Here is an 18,336-nt window from a genome sequence, read left to right as displayed (position 1 = left end):
TTTTCCAGTAGCTTGGCAACCACACCCACAAACTGCCCCCAGTGCCGTGTAATCCCACCAACGGCCAATGGCCAGAGACTATAAAACCAAGCTCCCAGAAGCTTTGCAGCCACTCGACACCTAATAGCCTTGTTTTCCCTCTTAGAGAACCTGACAAGCTACCAAGAGTCTATTGCCCATGGGAAAGCCTTGTAAGCTCCCCATGGCTTATTCATATCCCAAATACAGTAAAAGATATATACATACCTCTTGGAGAGCCCAGCAAGCAACCCAGATTAATCCGCCCACACGGCAGAGCCTGGCGAGCTCCCCGAGGCATATTCAGTATGCCAAAAACAGTAACGGTAGGTCTCATTCCCCTGACCCTGAAAGAGCCTCCAATTGTTGGGAAAGACGAGTAAGGAGAGGCTGCTAAAATCTCAAGGATGAGTGTAATAGAGACATTACCGGTGCCCGCTCGAGTAAATCGATAAACAACAGGATGACAGTGATACAGTGATACCTGGCGATGCACAGGAGTTACTCCTGGCTCTACACTCAGGTATTATTCCTGGCAGTGCTTGGGGGAACCATATGGGATGCTGGGAATCAAACCGGGGTCGGCCGCGTGCAAGGCAAATGCCCTACCCTCTGTGCTATCGCTCCAGCCCCACTCATATTCCAAGAGTAGTAGCGCACCACATTTGATAGGGTTTAAAGTAGAAGGCAACCAATCTTAGAGGGAAACATATTTTTATAGATATATAAGCACACAAGGCTCAATCTTTAATAATATGTTAGTGATCTCTTATAGAAGGGCTTAATGGCCCCTAGGTGAAATATAACAATGTTCACACACTTTCCTCTAAGGAAACTTTTTAAAGCATTTTCAGCGCTTTATTCATAAGAAACAATACAAAATAAATTATTCTGGTTCTGCTTTAGGGTAGAGGTTGGGGTTTGGGATGGAAATATTTGAAATGTGGTGGTGGGAAGGTATAATGGTGGTGGGACTGATATTCGAATATTAAATGTAATCAAATATTGTGAACTACTTTATAAAAATCAAATTAAAAAATAAAATAATGACAATAGACAACAGAGACAGTGCAGGGACTAAGAGAGATAGCACAGGGGACACTGTTTGTGGCTAAACACAGTTCAATCCACAAGAGAACCAGCCTTGAGCACTAACACATGTTCCCCCCCCCCCGCCCCCCAACAAAATCTCAGGAGATAAAACAAACTACAAAGGGTAAGGGACTTGCCTTGCATGTAGCTGTGACCCCGGTTTGAATACCCAGCATCACATAGAGTTCCCCAAACACCATCAAGGTTGACTCCTGAACACAGAGTCAGGAGAAGCCTCCTGAGCACCATTCAATATATCCCAAACACTCCAAATGAAAAATTTTTTTTTTCAAAATTGATACTAGATCTCCCAAATAAGAAAGGACAACAGTACAGTTAAAAGTTTGTTCAGCAGGTAGGGCGTTTGCCTTGCACACAGCCGACCCAGGTTCGATTCCCAGCATCCCGTATGGTCCCCTGAGTACCGCAAAGAGTAATTCCTGACTGCAGAGCCAAGAGTAACCCCTGTGCTTTACCAGGGTTGACCAAAAAGCCAAAAAAAAAAAAAGGTTGTTCTGGACATTTTTGTTCTGTTGTTTTATGGCCACACCCAACAGTGCTCAGGGGCAACTTTTGGCTTTAATAGTAATAAGCACTGACACTCAGAAGACCATGTGTGGTGCTGGGTATTCCAACTAGAATCATAGCTCACATGCATGTCAAGTGCCATAATCCCTGTACTCTCTTACATTTTTTTACTCAAGGGATCAACTCTTGGCCTCCTGCACGAAAAAAATGTACTACAGCCTACTGAACTCAATCTCCAGTCCTCACCAGAATACTTTTAAAAAATCTATTTATATATAATTGATTTAAAACAATGTGCAAACTTTTTTGTCTTAAATTATAATTAAATATATGTGTGTATATATATGTATAATCTAGCCTAAGAACAGACCTATAGCTAGAGAACAAAGAGTACAATAGTGAGCCAAAATGTACACAAAAAAGTGGCATATAATAAAGACTCAGGGGCCAGAGAGATAGTATAGAGGGTAGAGAGAGAACCCATCTTGCATGCAGTCAACCCTATTTGATTGCTCTGCCAGGAATAATCCCTGATTGCAGAGCCAAGAGTAGGTACTGAGTATCACCAAGTGTGGTCCAAAAACCAAATAATAATAATACAAATAATGATTCAAAAGCATTTCAAATCAGTACAAAAAAATAAATTTAAAGGCAAATTATACTGGGGGGCCGGAGCAACAGTACAGCAGGTAGGGTGTTTGCATCCCATGTGGGCCCCAAGCACTGCCAGGAGTTAACTCCTAAGTGTAGTGCCATGTGTAACCCCTGAGCATCGCCAGGTAAGACACAAACAGCCCCCCACCCCAAAAAAGAGGAACATCAATCTGTAGTCTTGTGTGTGTTTGTGTGTGTGTGTTTGTGTGTGTTTTCTTTTTCCTTTCCTTCCCCTTCCTTTCAAAGAGGGGCAGAAAAGGCCTTAAGGCCACACACACCAGTAGAGGGGCTACTCCTGGCTCTGTGCTAAGGAGTAATCCTTTGCAGTGCTTGGGGGACCGTGAAAGGTGAATAATCAAAGTATTCAGCAGCATATAAGGAAAGCACCTCACCCTTGTCTTTTCTCCCAGACCCCTCAAGTCTTTATCCCAGCTTAGGCCATTCTTTAAACTACTCAGGCAAAATACCTGGACACATTTCTCTAACAGATATAATTCCATAAAAAAAACAACTGGAGATGGGGAAGTAGCTCTAAGACCTAGAGTGTGCATGCAGGAGGCCCAGGTACTATATGATTCCCTGAGCACCAAGCCAGGAGCAGCGCCCAAGCACTCCTGGATGTGGCCAAAAAAAAACACAAAACCAAACAAAAGAATCTGATTTTGATCAAAGTTCAAAGGTCTGAAGTATATGCCTTACATGTGGAATCTCCAGATTCAATTCTACCACCTCATGGTCCCCCACAAGCACCACTTGTAGTGGCCCAAAAACAAATCTAATCCAGTAGCATACTTAGAAAATATATCCAAGATGGGGCTGAAGAGATCATATAGTAGGTATGGTACTTGCTGACCCAGATTTGATCCTAGCGTCCAATAAGATACCCCAAGCACCTCCAGCAGTTAATTCCTGAATGCATAGCCAGGAGTAACCCCTGAGCATGACTGAATGTGGCTCCAAAACAAACAAATTACAACAATAATAACAACAACCAGAGGAAAAGAAAAAAAAAAAGAAGTTATATCTAAGAAGCCAACCATTATTTCTATTGCCACCATCTTTTTCAAGTTAATAATATCGTATCTGATTTATTGCTAACGTCAAATAACTAACCTTGGGGGCTGGAGCGATAGCACAGCGGGTAGGGCGTTTGCCTTGCACGCGGCCGACCCGGGTTCAAATCCCAGCATCCCATATGGTCCCCTGAGCACCGCCAGGGGTGATTCCTGAGTGCTTGAGCCAGGAGTGACCCCTGTGCATCGCCGGGTGTGACCCAAAAAAAAGCAAAAAAAAAAAAAAAAAACTAACCTGTTTCTGCCCTGGTCTCCTTACTGTCACACACTCAGCAGCAAAAGCCAAGAGTGAGCCTATTAAAATGTAAATAGTGTCACTCTTATGTCAAATTAAACTTACTTATAAAGACTACATCTTGCTTACTGCTCCTGACAAAATAGAATCCCCACCCCAATCTGTGTCTTGTTACTAGTACTTCCTTCTGTCTTACTAACTAGTACTTGCCTCATGCCCTTGCCCCCAACACACATTTTATTTTCTCTACAGGGCACATATTAACCTAGCTTCTTAAACTGTTTGGGTCATAATCCCAGATGGAATTACATAATGAAAATGAAAAATGTTTTTAAATGTATTTAAGACTTATTAACAGCAACTGTTTGATTTAAATATCTGTTTTATATAGCTGCAAAAACATTTCTTGGGCAAAAAGGTTTTGAATAAAAAAAAAGTTCAAGAAGCCCCGAGATACCGCATTTTAACTTACTGGTTAAGTATCATTCTTCCCATTCTCTAAGTGGAAACTGTGCCAATAAATGTTAGTATTCAGTTCTTTAAATATACTTAGAAAGTAGGCATTCAAATAGTTGCTAAATGACTACAGAATTCAAATTTGAAGATTAAATGTGATGTTTTAACAATTATTAACTGAGGGATGGTTGTTGGAACACTGTATGACTGAAACTTAATTATGAACAGCCTTGTAAAGGTCTACTGCACAGTGATTAAATAATAAAACCTTAAAAATAAATTTTAAAAAAGCACGATTATGAGCTGAAGATACTATACAGGATAATTTTTACATGATCCTAAGGCTTAAAAACTTTACAACAAGGTCAACCCTTTTCTCATTATATGAGAACAAGGGATTTACTATAGTCTTATCCAAATAGTTTTTCCAGAAGAGGAAAAAATATATTAGTGGTAAACTTCTCTTCAGTTGCAACAGATATAAACTCTAGAGACAAAAGCTCTGGAGATGTCTCTGGAAAAAAATAGCAATGACTATTAGCCAAAAGGAAAAATGAGGTAAACAAATACACCAGTACAACAAGCATTTTCTAAAACAGCATAAGCTCCTTCATTTATTGTAGGTAGAATCAAAGTTCTCTTTAACAGTGAGTCAAATTAGTATGAGGAATGCAGAGAAGACAAGCAATATAAAAAAAAAAAAAAGCTAGCTATTGCTAAAACACTGAGAACAGAATATGTATCTCAAAAATCTTACAACTGAGAAACCTATTAGTATTTTAAAGATCAAAAACAACCAGTGCTGGCATGGATGCAGGAGAAAGAAACCTTCATTTATTGCTGGTGGTAATGTCGACTGGGTAAATCTTTTTGGAAAACAACATGGTAACTTAAAAAACTAAAAATTGAGCTTCCATATGATTCAATTTGAACTCCTGTGTTCAGCACTATTAACAATAGCCAAAATAAGGAAATAACTCAAGTACACATGAAATGCTGACTGGATAAAGAAACTATGGTATATATACACAATGGAATAAGATGAAACCATGCAATTTGGTAGTCTGAATGGACGGATATGAAGCACATCATGCTGAGTAAAATTAATCAGAAGGAGAGGGACATGTAAAAAAGTGACTTATCATTTGTGGGATATAATGAAGCATAGTGAGAGCAATAAATGGCCAAAGGTGGGGCTGGAGTGATAGCACAGCGGGTAGGGCGTTTGCCTTGCAAGCGGCCAACCCGGGTTCGAATCCCAGCATCCCATATGGTCCCCTGAGCACCGCCAGGGATGATTCCTGAGTGCATGAGCCAGGAGTGACCCCTGTGCATCGCCAGGTGTGACCCAAAAAGAAAAAAAAAATGGCCAAAGGCAACAGAACCTAGAAACTGGTCTACAGAACTGAGTTTATCATGGTGAGGGGAATGGGCTAACATTGGGAGGGAGTGGTGTTGGAACATTGTATGCATGAAACCCTATCATTAATGGTATTATAAATCAATATAACAAGAATTTTTCAAAATTTTTAAACTTTTTTTTAAGTTATCAAATAGTTTTCCCTAGCATATATAGGCAAAAGCAAATTAAAAGAAATGGGTTCCAAAAGTTATTTTAGTTTTATTATGGTTTGTTTTCAAACCTGACTTTAAAAAAAGATAAAAAATAAATAAAAATTAAAAATCCTATTCCTATGATGTTTTAAAAAAGTCCTTAGTTCAAGGGTCAGAGAAAAAACACATACACTCACAAAACACACACACATACATCACTATTGGATGCAGCCCCAATCCATGGGGGGAAAAAAATTTTTTTTTGTAGGTTTTTAGCACAAGAAGTTCGATTATCAAATATCACTAGTTTTAAAAATTAAGAAAGATGCGGGAAGAGAACTCAAAAGGCTAGAGTTATGCAAGGGCACCACTATGAACAAATCAGGCACTAAGCTGGAAGTAGCCCCTAAGTATCAACAGATAATGCCATCTTCCTAAAATTTAAGGCAAATATTTCATTTTAATTCCATGTCAACGATTAACTAAATATATGTGGTTTTTCTTTGATTTTCAAAGTAAATTTGTACTTCAGGATATTTATTCTACACTCAAAGCAAGCTTTGGATGTAAAATGTTAGATAAACTTGAATTAATAATAAGTTACAACAATTAACTAATAAGTTACAGTAATCAATTAATAATTTACTGTAATTCTATGCTTTTTAAATGTATTTAAAATCAAATAAAAATAAAATCAAAGTTAAGTTTTACAGCTAAGTGAAACTATAAGGGGCCAGAGAGATAGCACAGTGGGTAGGGCATTTGCTTATTATACAGCTGACCGGGTTCAATCCCCAGTACACAAATGATCCCCCAGTCCACCAGAAGTGATGTCTGTGCTTGGAGTCTAGAGTAAGCCCTGAGTACCAGAGGTGTGGCCCAAAACAAAACAAAACAAACAAAAAAAAGGTCTTAGTCTGAGTACAAGCTGAATAAAAAATTTAATAATTAAGAACATTTATCTCCTACATAAAAACTATCTAAATGGTATGCAATTTGGTAAGGCCAAAGACCACATCAAGATATGTGACCTTATTTTCATTTGCTAATTTTTCAGTAGGAAACAGAAAAATGACCAGCCAGATTCAATGATCAATATGATCAATCTTATTTATATATATATATACCTATTCATATTCTTACCCTAGATTTTTGTATTAATTATGTTGTATCGGGTATCAAACCCAGGGCTTCACAAAAGTACGTGCTCTACCACTTAGCCACATTTCCAGTCATCATTCTAGATTATTTGGGGAGGGGATCAGGAAGGGTGAGGACAAATGTGGCTCAAAGGGTTGAGTTCATGCTTTAAGTGGAGAAGGCACAGGTTTGATCTCTAACACCACAGTCCCAATCCCCTGCAACATAGTTCCTTATCCCACTGCAATACAGAGCCCCTGATCACCTCCTGGTGTGACTCAAAACTAATTAAAAGTTTAGATTGGGCAAGGGGTGCTGAAGATACTCTCAACAACTCATGCCTACTTGTGCTTTGGCCAGCAGGGCCTCATTAAGAGGTGTGGGGGGTTGAAGGTGGTGGTCATATGGTTACAAGGATTGAATCCTGGGCCTTGAAACTGAACTACTTCCCCAGTTCTCAATACAGATTTAAAATAAATTCCAGATAACAGCTCTGTAAACATTTTAGTATAAATTCTAAAACACAGCCACAACGGTTGTAGAGAAAGCTCACGCTTTGCATGTGGAAAGTGTGAGTTCAATCTCTAGCAACGTGTGGTCCCCCTGAGAACTAGCTACCACCAGAATAGCCCCCAAACACTGCCAAGTATAGCCCAAAACTACAAAATAAATAAAGTATAATCATTTACCAGCATATAAAAAAAAATGACAATTGTTAGTACAACATTTCTGGTACTTGAATTTTACCTTTACTTCATAACACTATTTTAATAATTAGTTGTTCAGAATCAGGACTCATCTTAACATTATTTCTGTATTAGTTAACAGATCTTTTTAGATTTTTGAGACTTTTTCTTTCCTTGTAAATTACTTCTTAAAGAAACCAAGGCGTCACTAAAATATCCTTTCAGGAGCCAGAGATATAGTAGGGCACGTGCCTTGCACACAGTCAACCCAGGTTCGATCCCTAGTATCTGATATGGTTGTCCCCCAAGCCCCAATAATTCCTGACCACATCAGGTGTGGCTCAAACTCCTGCCCCAAAATCCCTTTTAAAGTTTATTGACGAGACTGGAGCAATAGTACAGCGGGTAGGGTGTTTGCCTTGCACATGGCCAACCCTGGTTCAATTCCCAGCATCCCATATGGTCCCCTGCGCACTGACAGGAGTAATTCCTGAGTGCAGAGCCAGGAGTAACTCCTGTGCATTGCTGGGCGTGACCCAAAAATTTTTTAAAATTAAAAAAAAAATAGTTTATTGATGATATTTGAATATGTTCTTTTATACTCTGAATTTCTTTTTTTTTTTTTTTTTTGCTTTTTGGGTCACACCCAGCGATGCTCAGGGGTTACTCCTGGCTTTGCACTCAGGAATTACTCCTGGCGGTGCTTGGGGGACCATATGGGATGCCGGGGATTGAACCCGGGTCGGCCGCGTGCAAGGCAAACGCCCTACCCGCTGTGCTATCGCTCCGGCCCCTATACTCTGAATTTCTTAAATATTCATAGATATAGAAAGACTTGATAAGATTTAAATTTTTTGGGGGCTGGAGTGACAGCACAGTGGGTAGGGCGTTTGCCTTGCATGCGGCCGACCCGGGTTCGATTCCCTGCATCCCATATGGTCCCCTGAGCACGGCCAGGGATAATTCCTATATACAGAGCCAGAAGTGACTCCTGCGCCATCGCTGGGTGTGACCCAAAAAGCAAAAAAAAAAAAAATTAAATTTTTTTCAAATAAACTTCAAGGTGGTGTCATTGGGATCACTCAAGATGCACATTTCTTGTTGGTACCTCCTTTTATTATCTGTGGGTTCAGGTACTAGTATTTTCACTTACTGGCTTTAGTAGCAAGTATTTAAAGATCACTGCCTAGATCAGTTTCATTATAGGTTGTAAAACGATGGCATTTTAATTCTCTTATTTTTAAGCTAGATTATTATTATATACAAAAACTTTGCTAAATCAGCTATCTAATTACCCATTAATCTTGAAAGACTAATGTTTTTTTTTTTCTACTCTCTCACCCGGAGAATAATTTGATTCCACAAGTCAGGATAAATTGAGTCCACTCCTCTTAATATGTTGAATCCATAATTTCCCAAAGGTGACTAAAAAGGAATTTTGGGGACTGAAAAAAATGAGAAGATACTACAGCAGATAGGGTACTTGCCTTGCATGCAACCAAGCTGAGTTAGACCTCCTGTGGATCTGAAGATCCCATATGGTCCCTCAAGCCCTGCCAGAAGTGATCCCTGAGCAAAGGCAGGAGTAAGCCTTGAGCACCCAAAACAATAAAAGAATATTGTTATTGTTGCTGCTGTTGTCATTAGTTTTAGTATTATAAAGTCATGAATCTTAACATACTTGATCTGTTGACCTGTGTTTTGTTTCGGGCCTACCAAATAGTGTATAGAGAATATAGGGGTCACTCCCAGTGATACCCAGTCTACCTATGCAGGTCAGGTGGTCCAGTGCTTGGATCCTACAATGTCATGCTGCCAGGGCCCAGTGGCACTGTGAACCACCAGGGTACCTCAGAAGCAATTAGCCTCCAGGACCACATCCAACACACGTGGATGTAGACCACTGTGCCAAAAATAAACTCAGGATTTTGAAGTATTCATTGCCCTTTTTTTTTTTTTTTTTTGGTTTTTGGGTCACACCTAGCGATGCACAGGGGTTACTTCTGGCTCTGCACTCAGGAATTACTCCTGGCGGTGCTTAGGGGACCATATGGGATGCTGGGATTTGAACCCGGGTCGGCAATGTGCAAGGCAAACGCCCTACCCGCTATGCTATCACTATCACTCCAGCCACTTCATTGCCCTTTAAGTCAGTGTTTTTCAGTCTTTTTATACCTGCAGATTGGTACCTGATCTGCATATTGTACATGGATTAGTAGTAATAACCAAATGATAGCTCTGTGGTTTTCAGCCTCTTTACCTCTGTGCACTAGCACTGGTCTGTGGACTGGCGACTGAAGATCAACCACTGCTTTAAGCTATCTCCTGAGCCCTAGGTGATGTGCTTTAATCCATAATTATCACTTTTTCTTCAATTATCCCAGTGAGCAATTAGTCCAATGGGACTCCTGTCCAATGATGAAGTTGTCAGCCCACTGTTCTAAACAACTCCGATTCCAGATATATCAGGCATTTCTCCTTAAAGTGGGAGATAGCAATATTTGTCATCACATCCTATGACCCAGGCTCCTGACATACCCTGTCCCTTCCTCTTTATTACTTTAGTATCAATATAAATTTCACCTAATTGTCTATCTACCTAATAAAGTTTCCTATACATCCAAATCTAAAACCATTTATGGGGGAAGAGGAAGTGAGGAACAAACAAAACTAGGAATTTGGAGGCGGAAATACCATACACACAAAAAAAACCCTAAAATAAAATAATAAAAAAATAAAACTGTCCATATCAGGTAAAATAAACTTTGGATCAGCAGTGTCACAGAGAACCTGCCTCACATATGGCGGCCTCAGGTTCCATCACTAAAATCACCAAAAAGTGGGGGAGAAACTGTATCACTGTCATCCCATTGCTCATCTATTTGCTCGAGCGGGCACCAGTCTCCATTGTGAGACTTGTTGTTACTGTTTTTGGCATATCCAATACACCACCGGTAGCTTGCCAGGCTCTGCTATGCAGACGAGATACTCTCGGTAGCTTGCCAGGCTCTCCAAGAGGCTCTCCAAGAACCTACAAATATGTGAACAAACTAGATTTTAAAGTGAAAGTGATGAATATGTAAACAAGCCAGAATTTAAAGTGAAAGTGAATATTTAAGTGTCTTTTAGAAATTTCCCAAAATTCAAAAGTGAAACTCCTTTGTTGTATGCATTCATATGTTTGAAAAATAAAAGTTATAATTCACCCAGAAAATAGTTATCAGGGCGTACAGCAGGTAAGATGCTTCCCTTGCACACAGTCAACCTAGGATTTGATCCCCAGTATCCCATATGGTACCCCCTCCAAGCACCACCAGAAGTATTCCTAAGCACAGAGTTGGAATAACTATTGAGCATAGCCAACTATGGTCCAAAAACAGTACAAAAAGTAGAAAACATAATTATCTGAAAATCTTTAAGTCAGCTTTGCAAAATAAATTAATTCCTAATTAAGACCTGGTACCAGATTATATTAAACCAGAGATCTTAAAAGAACAAACAGAATGACATAATAGTCAATAAGAAATACAACTAAGGGGTGAGGGATGTGGTTTAAGTAGCAGAGCACATTGCAATTAGATCCTGGTTTCTTTGCTGTCTGTATTCTCTGGCATCACAAGATGATTTCCAGTCACACCAGAGTCAAGTGTGTAAACACCACCAAAAGGTGGTCACAAATCACAAGCACAATCTTAAGAAAAGCCAGGTGCAAACATAACTACAGAAGGGGACAGAGCAATACTATAGTGGATAGGGCATTTGCCTTGCACACGGTGAACTCAGGTTCAATCCCCAGCATCCCATATGGTTCCCTGAGCACCACCAGGAGTAATTCCTGAGTGCGGAGCCAGGAGTGAGCATTGCCAGATGTGGCCTAAAAACAAACAAAAATAACTATAGGAGTACAAACCTTGGTGAACAGCATGATCAACTGTGCAAGCATCACAACCCAATGCAGGTATGAGGGGTGTATGCGCACAACCTGGGTCATCACATTGTCTACCACATCAACAACACTGGAGCTGAAAGAGGAGGAATTAAAACACACACACAAAGATAGCAGACCATATAACTTGCATGTGTGAGGCCCAGAATTCTATCCCAAGACCACACAGTTGACTGAGTGTGGCCCTTTTTATTTCGTAAAAACTGATGGAGCTTGAGTAGCACCAGGAATAGCCTCTACAATTAAAAAAAAAATAAACAAAGTCCTAGTATCATTAACAACATTCAACCTAATGCACACCACTTTATCTGAAGCGTCAGCATATCATCGCTGCAAAAACATAAGGAGTGGCAGAAGAGAGTGTGCAGGGATAAGGTTTCTACCCTGCACATGGCTGACCCATTTGATTCCTGGCACCACATACATTGGTCCACTGAGCACCAGCATGAGTGACCCCCCAACAGAACCAGGAGTAGTCCGCTGAGCACATAGCCAAGAGTGGCTCCCCCAACAAAATTAATTAAAATTTTTAAAGGCTTGACTATGTCTTTTCTGCACTGTTTAGCAAAGGCAACTTGACAAATAGTAAAACCTATCAGGAGTCAGAGAGAGAGTACAGTGGATATGGCACTTGCCTTACACACAGCCAATACAATTCAATCCTAGTACGACATAAACTTCTGTAATCCACCAAGAGTGATCCCTGAGCACCACTACATGTAAATTCCTCCGGGGGGGGGGGGGAGGAACAACACCAAACAAAATAATCTTTCTTTTCTTTTTTGCTTTTTGGCAATGCACTAGGGTTACTTCTGGCTCTGCACTCAGGAATTATTCCTGGCGGTGCTCAGGGAACCATATGGGATGCTGGGAATCGAACCAGGGTCAGCCGCGTGCAAGGCAAATGCCCTACCCTCTGTGCTATCGCTCCAGCCTCAAAATAATCTTTCAACCTTAACCCCAACCAAATTCTATCACTTTGAAAAGAATGTCAATTTAATTTTTTCTTTTTGTTTTTGGTTCACAGCTGGTGATGCTCAAGGGGTTGATGATCTCTGTAGTGCTAAGGGGACCAGGCAGGGCAAGGGATTAAATCCAAGGACTCTAGCATGCTAATAATCCTTTCATTTTATAATGAAGATAATTTACTTTGCAAGATCCTTCTAAATCATCCCTAGTTTTCAAAATAGTGTAAATATGTATTACTTTCATTTCTTTGAAAATAAAAAAATTAAACATAAAATAAATCAAGACCACTACCAAAATCACTTCCATCAATTGCCTGCTACTAATTTGTTATTAATTTTTTATAATCATAGTACCATGAGATATGAGGCATATCACTGCTTTTATGGGGGGGTAGAAGGTGGAGAAGACGCAATGTCTACCCACTAAAACTTGTTTACACTTATAATAATGTCACCTATTACACAATTCTCATCTTACAAGAAGAGATGATCTCTTGTTGATCTTCTGAGGATGAAATCAGAGACAGCTTCGATATGTAGCTCCACAAGTAAAAATAGAATAGATTCCAAAGACTCCAATTGAAAAGGGGGAGGAAGAACACAGCAGGCCTGCTCTATTTAAGAAAATAGCCTATGGTTCTATTTAGAATAATAAAATGGCTGTTTCCCATAATTTGATTACAAAGATTGCACTTTGTGTAAGTTAGTTTTATGTTAAGATTACTTATAGGATGTTAAAGTACTGATTTCAACAAAATAATATTCAGATTACCTGTACAATTTATTCACTTTATAAAAAGCTTCCCCAACCCCATTTTTTTTTAAATAATTCTAAGGGCTAGGGAGCACTGGAAAGGCCAGGGTTCAAGCCAGGGCATCTTGAGTACCTCTGGGAACAAATCCTGAGCAGAGTCAGGGATAACCCCTGAAACCAACAGGCCACCAGCCATAGCCTACTCCCCTCATCCCCAAGAAGTTGCCTAAAGAAATAAAATAAGAGGCATTAAATAATTAAAGGAACCAGAGGTGAAGCTCAAAGGGAAGAGCACTTCCTTTGCATGTGTTAGGTACCAGGTTCAATCCATGGCACTATAAATAAAAAATGATAGCCATAGTATAAATTAAAAGGTTCTTTTTGCAAAATAGAAAGGTGGTCATTACCTTATAAATAGCAATAATACTCCTTAGGCCTTGTTAGTTTGGGGTTGCTTTTTTTTTTAAAGATAGGGAAACTAGATTACAGAGTGAGTAGATAGTAAAAAGGGTAGGGCACTTGTGTCTTGCACATTCAGGGTCCAGGTTCCATCCCAGACACCCCACATAGTTCCCCAAATACAGCCAGAAATATATTCCTGAATACAGAGCCAGGAGTAACCCCCTACATGTCGCCAAGTGTGGTCCAAAAATCTAAAACAAAACAGAAAAGAAAAACAACACTTAAGTCACACCTATAATGCTCAGGAATCACTCTCAGCTTGGAGCTCGGGAATCACTTTTAGAAGTCCTCAGAAAACTATTCAAAGGCAAGGAACAAATCCAGGCCTCCTACATACAAAGCAAGGATTCCAGCTCTCCCGCCAGCTCATTCCTGGGTATTTATCCAAGTGAATTAAAAACTTACATTCCCCCCCCCACCACCGAAAAAAAAAACTGTTGCACAAAATGTTTAGAGGCTTTATTCATAATCACTAAATACTGGGGAAAAAACAAGATATCCTTCAACATGGGAATGAACCAGCAAACTAGAGTACAATGGAATAAACAACTCTGTGATAAAAAGAATTCATGCGACAAGATACTGGTTTATTTTGGGGCCACATACTGCAATGCTCAAGGATTACTCCTGGCGAACTTCGGGAATCCATATGTGGTGTGGAGAATCAAACCAGGGTCAACCACATATAAAGTGCAGGACCCTTGCACTATCTCTCAGGCCCAAACATGGATACTTTTTAAGTGAATTTTAATAAGTGAAAGAAGTTGCCTGTTTTAGGTAGAAAAGGCAAACAATAATGACAGAAAACCAATCATCGGTTGCCTTGAAATGGCAGAAAGGAATGGTCAATAGCAATGGGGACACACTAGTGGGAATTTTAGGAGGATAAAATCATTCTGTATGTTGCTGCAATGGTGAAAACATGACTATGTTTTCGTCAAAGTTCAGAGAAATGTGTATCTCAAAAAATAAACAATATATGCAAAATTTTTTTAATTTAAAATAATAAACTGATCTTTCCCATAATTTGATTACAACAATGATGAAAGACAGACTATTATCAATTAGATTACAGTGTAAGAAATGTATGACATAAGGTCACTGAAGAGATTGGGGAGAGAGGAACTAGCCTAACCAACTTGGAAACTGTGCTTTTGAGGGCCGGAGTGATAGTACAACAGGTAGAGCATTTGCCTTGCACAGGACCAACCCAGGTTCCATCCCTGGCATCCCTTATGGTCCTCTGAGCACCACAGAAATGATTCCTAAGTGTGGAGTCAGGATTAACCCCTGAGCATCACCAAGTGTGACCCAGAAAGGAAAGGGAGAAGAAAAGAAAAGGAAAACTATGCTCATATTTACTGTCATTTTATTATAGTTTAGATATTATGGCTACTTTTAAAATATACCTTTGTATTTCTTTTTATGATAGTTCAGGACAATGGGGTTCTAATAGTGTTTAGGTTTAAATAATAGAGTTTAGTGTTTAGTATTGATGTACAAAGTTACTGCATACCATCATTACCGAAGTGCCTATAATATCACCACCGCTATCCTTAAGTCACCCCAATCTGATCTTCATTCTCCTCCTTCCCTCCCCTTCCACTTTTAATAAATTTTATAATCCAAAGCCAAGGGTTCTTGTCATTGTCCAATATTTATATCTGTGTGTGAAATCATCTAGTATTTGTTCTCCTAGCACCTTAGCACCACCAATGTTTCCCCCCAAAGAAAATTTAATGCAATGACTGCCTTTATAATAATTTTATCAAACTCAGCTAGACCACAGTACCCAGATATTTCTGTGAATGTGTTCGTTAGATGTGACTTAATACTTAAATCAGTATTAAGTAAAGCAAATTAACCCTACAAAATGTAAGCAATAGTAGAGGGTAGGGCATTTGCCTTGCATGTGGCAGACCCGGGTTCAATTCCCAGCACCCCGAGCACCGCCAGGAGTAATTCCTGAGTGCATGAGCCAGGAGTAACCCCTGAGCATCACCAGCTGTGACCCAAAAAGCAAAATAAATCAATTAATTAAATTAAATTTTTTTTAAAAGTGGGTGAGTGGGCCTAATTGAATCAACTGAAGGCTTTAATTCCCCAGTGGTTTGAGGGGGCCACACCGTGAGGTGTTCAAAGGTACTCTGGGCTCACTGGTTTATTTAGTTTTGGTTTTGGGTCACACCTGGCAGTGCTCCAGAACTAAAAGGAGCCCTTAAACACATTTTAGTTTTGTTTTTTGGGGCATTACCCAGCAGTGTTCAAGTACTATTCCCTTGACACTGTGCTCAGAGGACCATGCAGTGCCAAGAATAAAACCTGGGCCCTTGCTATTTCTCCAGCCTCTAAATACAGATTTTAAGCCAAAGTATATAATCATGTATATGAGTCCATACTGGATAATCTAATTAAACGGGGACTGAGGCCAAAGAGAAAGTACAAGTAATAAGGAGTTTGATCAAGTCTGATCCATAGCACTCTGTATGGTTCCCCGAAGCACTGCCAGGAGTAAACCCTAAGCACAAAGTCAGGAGTAAGCCCTGAGTACAGCCGGATGTAACCGCCCAGAAAAACAAAACAAAACACAAAAAAACAGGGGCTTCACAAGGGCTATTCCTTCCATCTCTGTATCCATAGGGGGGTGGGGGGGTGTGAATGGGTAAAAGGGTAAGGGGGGCATTACTCTTGGCAGTGCTTAGGAAGATTATGCAACACAAGAGAAGGAACCTGAATTTCCCATATGCAAATCATGCACTCAGCCTTTGAAGCTATCTCTCTAGCCCCTGATCAAAAACACTAGCTCAACCATATAAACAAGGTTCACATCACCCGTGCCTTTGTGAATGATAAGTATGTGGAGAGATATGGAGAGCACTATCTTGCTGATATTCTAAAAACCCTTAATTCAGTCTATGATGACAGAAAATATTAAACCCTATCTGATATTCTACAAAATATCTGAGCAATATTACTCAAAATTTAAAAGAGAACTAAGAAATTCTCACAAAGCAGAAGCTAACACATGACAAGTAAATGCAACGTGTGTCCTGGATAGGATCCCAAAAAAAGAAAAATAGACATCAGGTAACTGTGAATATCAATATTGATATTAGTTTAACATATCAATACTGGTTTGTTTGGTTTTTTTTTGGTTTGTTTTTTTTTGCTTTTTTGGGTCACACCTGGCGATGCACAGGGGTTACTCCTGGCTCTGCACTCAGGAATTACCCCTGGCCGTGCTCAGGGGACCATATGGGATGCTGGGATTTGAACCCGGGTCGGCTGCGTGCAAGGCAAACGCCCTACCCACTGTGCTATCTCTCCAGCCCCAATACTGGTTTGTTAACTATGACAAACATACAAAGGTAATTTGGTGCTTACCAAAAGTTCAGTTCTTTATACCAACTGTAGGGAAAGAGGAGGCACAGTAAACCCACCCCACATATGCCTCAGTCCAGGCCCTTTGCTCGGTCTGTATTGTGAATGCAGGGACCAAAGGGGTGGGGATGTGTTAGTAATGGGAGAAACCATATATATATGTATGTATGTATGTATATGTATGTATGTGTGTATTATATATGTACATGTATATATACACATATGTACACATATGTACATATATGTATGTGCGCAACATGTGTGTATACATATATATATTTATATATATCTCACACCCAGTGATGCTCAAGGGTTACTCCTGGCTCTGCACTCAGGAATTACTATTGGCAGTGCTCAGGGGACCATATGGGATGCTGGGAATCGAACCCGGGTCAGCTGCGTGCAAGGCAAACACCCCACCCACTGTGCTATCGCTCCCTCCATCCCCCCCCCACCTGGCAGTGTTTTAAAGAGCTTGAGGTTGGCGCTGTAAGGGTGGAGGTGTAGAATTATCTTGTAATTACCCGTATCTACTGGAGCGATAGCACAGAGGGTAGGGTGTTTGCCTTGCACACAGCTGACCCGGGTTCGATTCCTCTGTCCCTCTCAAAGAGCCTGGCAAGCTACCGAGAGTATCCCGCCCACACGGCAAAGTCTGGCAAGCTACTTGTGACACATTCGATATGCCAAAAAAAGGTAACAAATCTCACAATGGAGACGTTACTGGTGCCTGCTCGAGCAAATCGATGAACAACGGGACAACAGTGCTGTATATAAACACTGGACTATCTGTACCAGAGTGACAGTATGGTGGGTAAGGCACTTGCCTTCCACGCTAACAATCTAGGCTCGATCTCCGGCATCATGTTTGGTCCTCTGAGCCCACAGGGAATAATTCCTGAATGCAGATTCAGGAGTAATCCCTATTTAGGGATTACCAAGTGTGGCCACTAAGTGTGGCCCAAAAACAAGAACAAAAAAAGAACTCTATAGACAATCTTTACAGGTCATTTTTGTGAGAGGCTGGAAGCCTTTAAGGTTTTAAGGTCACACCCAGTGGTACTCAGGTGATACCACTCCTGGCTCACTGCCAATTACTCATGAGGTACCAGAACTCAAACCCAAGGATTCACATATGTAAGTACTTGAAGACTGAGCAGCATTGCAAACCCTGCCCCAGTTTTTTAAAAATAATTTCTCTGTAAATATAAAATTGTTCTGGGGTTGGAGCCATAGTATAGCGGTAGGGCATTTGCCTTGCACAAGGCTGACCCGGGTTTGATCCCAGACATCCCATATGATCCCCTGAGCACCGCCACGAGTAACTCCTGCTTGCAGAGACAGGAGTAACCCGTGAGCATCACTGGATATGACCAAAAAGAGGAAGAA

At 40.3% G+C, this 18,336-nt stretch overlaps 1 protein-coding gene and 1 non-coding gene across 3 annotated transcripts in view; one reads left to right on the top strand and one right to left on the bottom strand.

The window, feature by feature from the left end:
• Positions 1-18,336, bottom strand: part of UBE2G1 (ubiquitin conjugating enzyme E2 G1) — a 98,158-nt gene that overhangs the window by 65,940 nt on the left and 13,882 nt on the right. The window lies entirely within an intron of this gene.
• On the top strand, positions 16,934-17,067 carry LOC129404033 (small nucleolar RNA SNORA51). Its single transcript, XR_008629643.1, has one exon. It is a non-coding gene; the product is annotated as a small nucleolar RNA SNORA51 (small nucleolar RNA).

Source organism: Sorex araneus, chromosome 3 (genome assembly GCF_027595985.1).
Source record: "Sorex araneus isolate mSorAra2 chromosome 3, mSorAra2.pri, whole genome shotgun sequence".
Classification (NCBI taxonomy): domain Eukaryota; kingdom Metazoa; phylum Chordata; class Mammalia; order Eulipotyphla; family Soricidae; genus Sorex; species Sorex araneus.
This window is presented reverse-complemented; position numbering and strand designations above follow the sequence as displayed.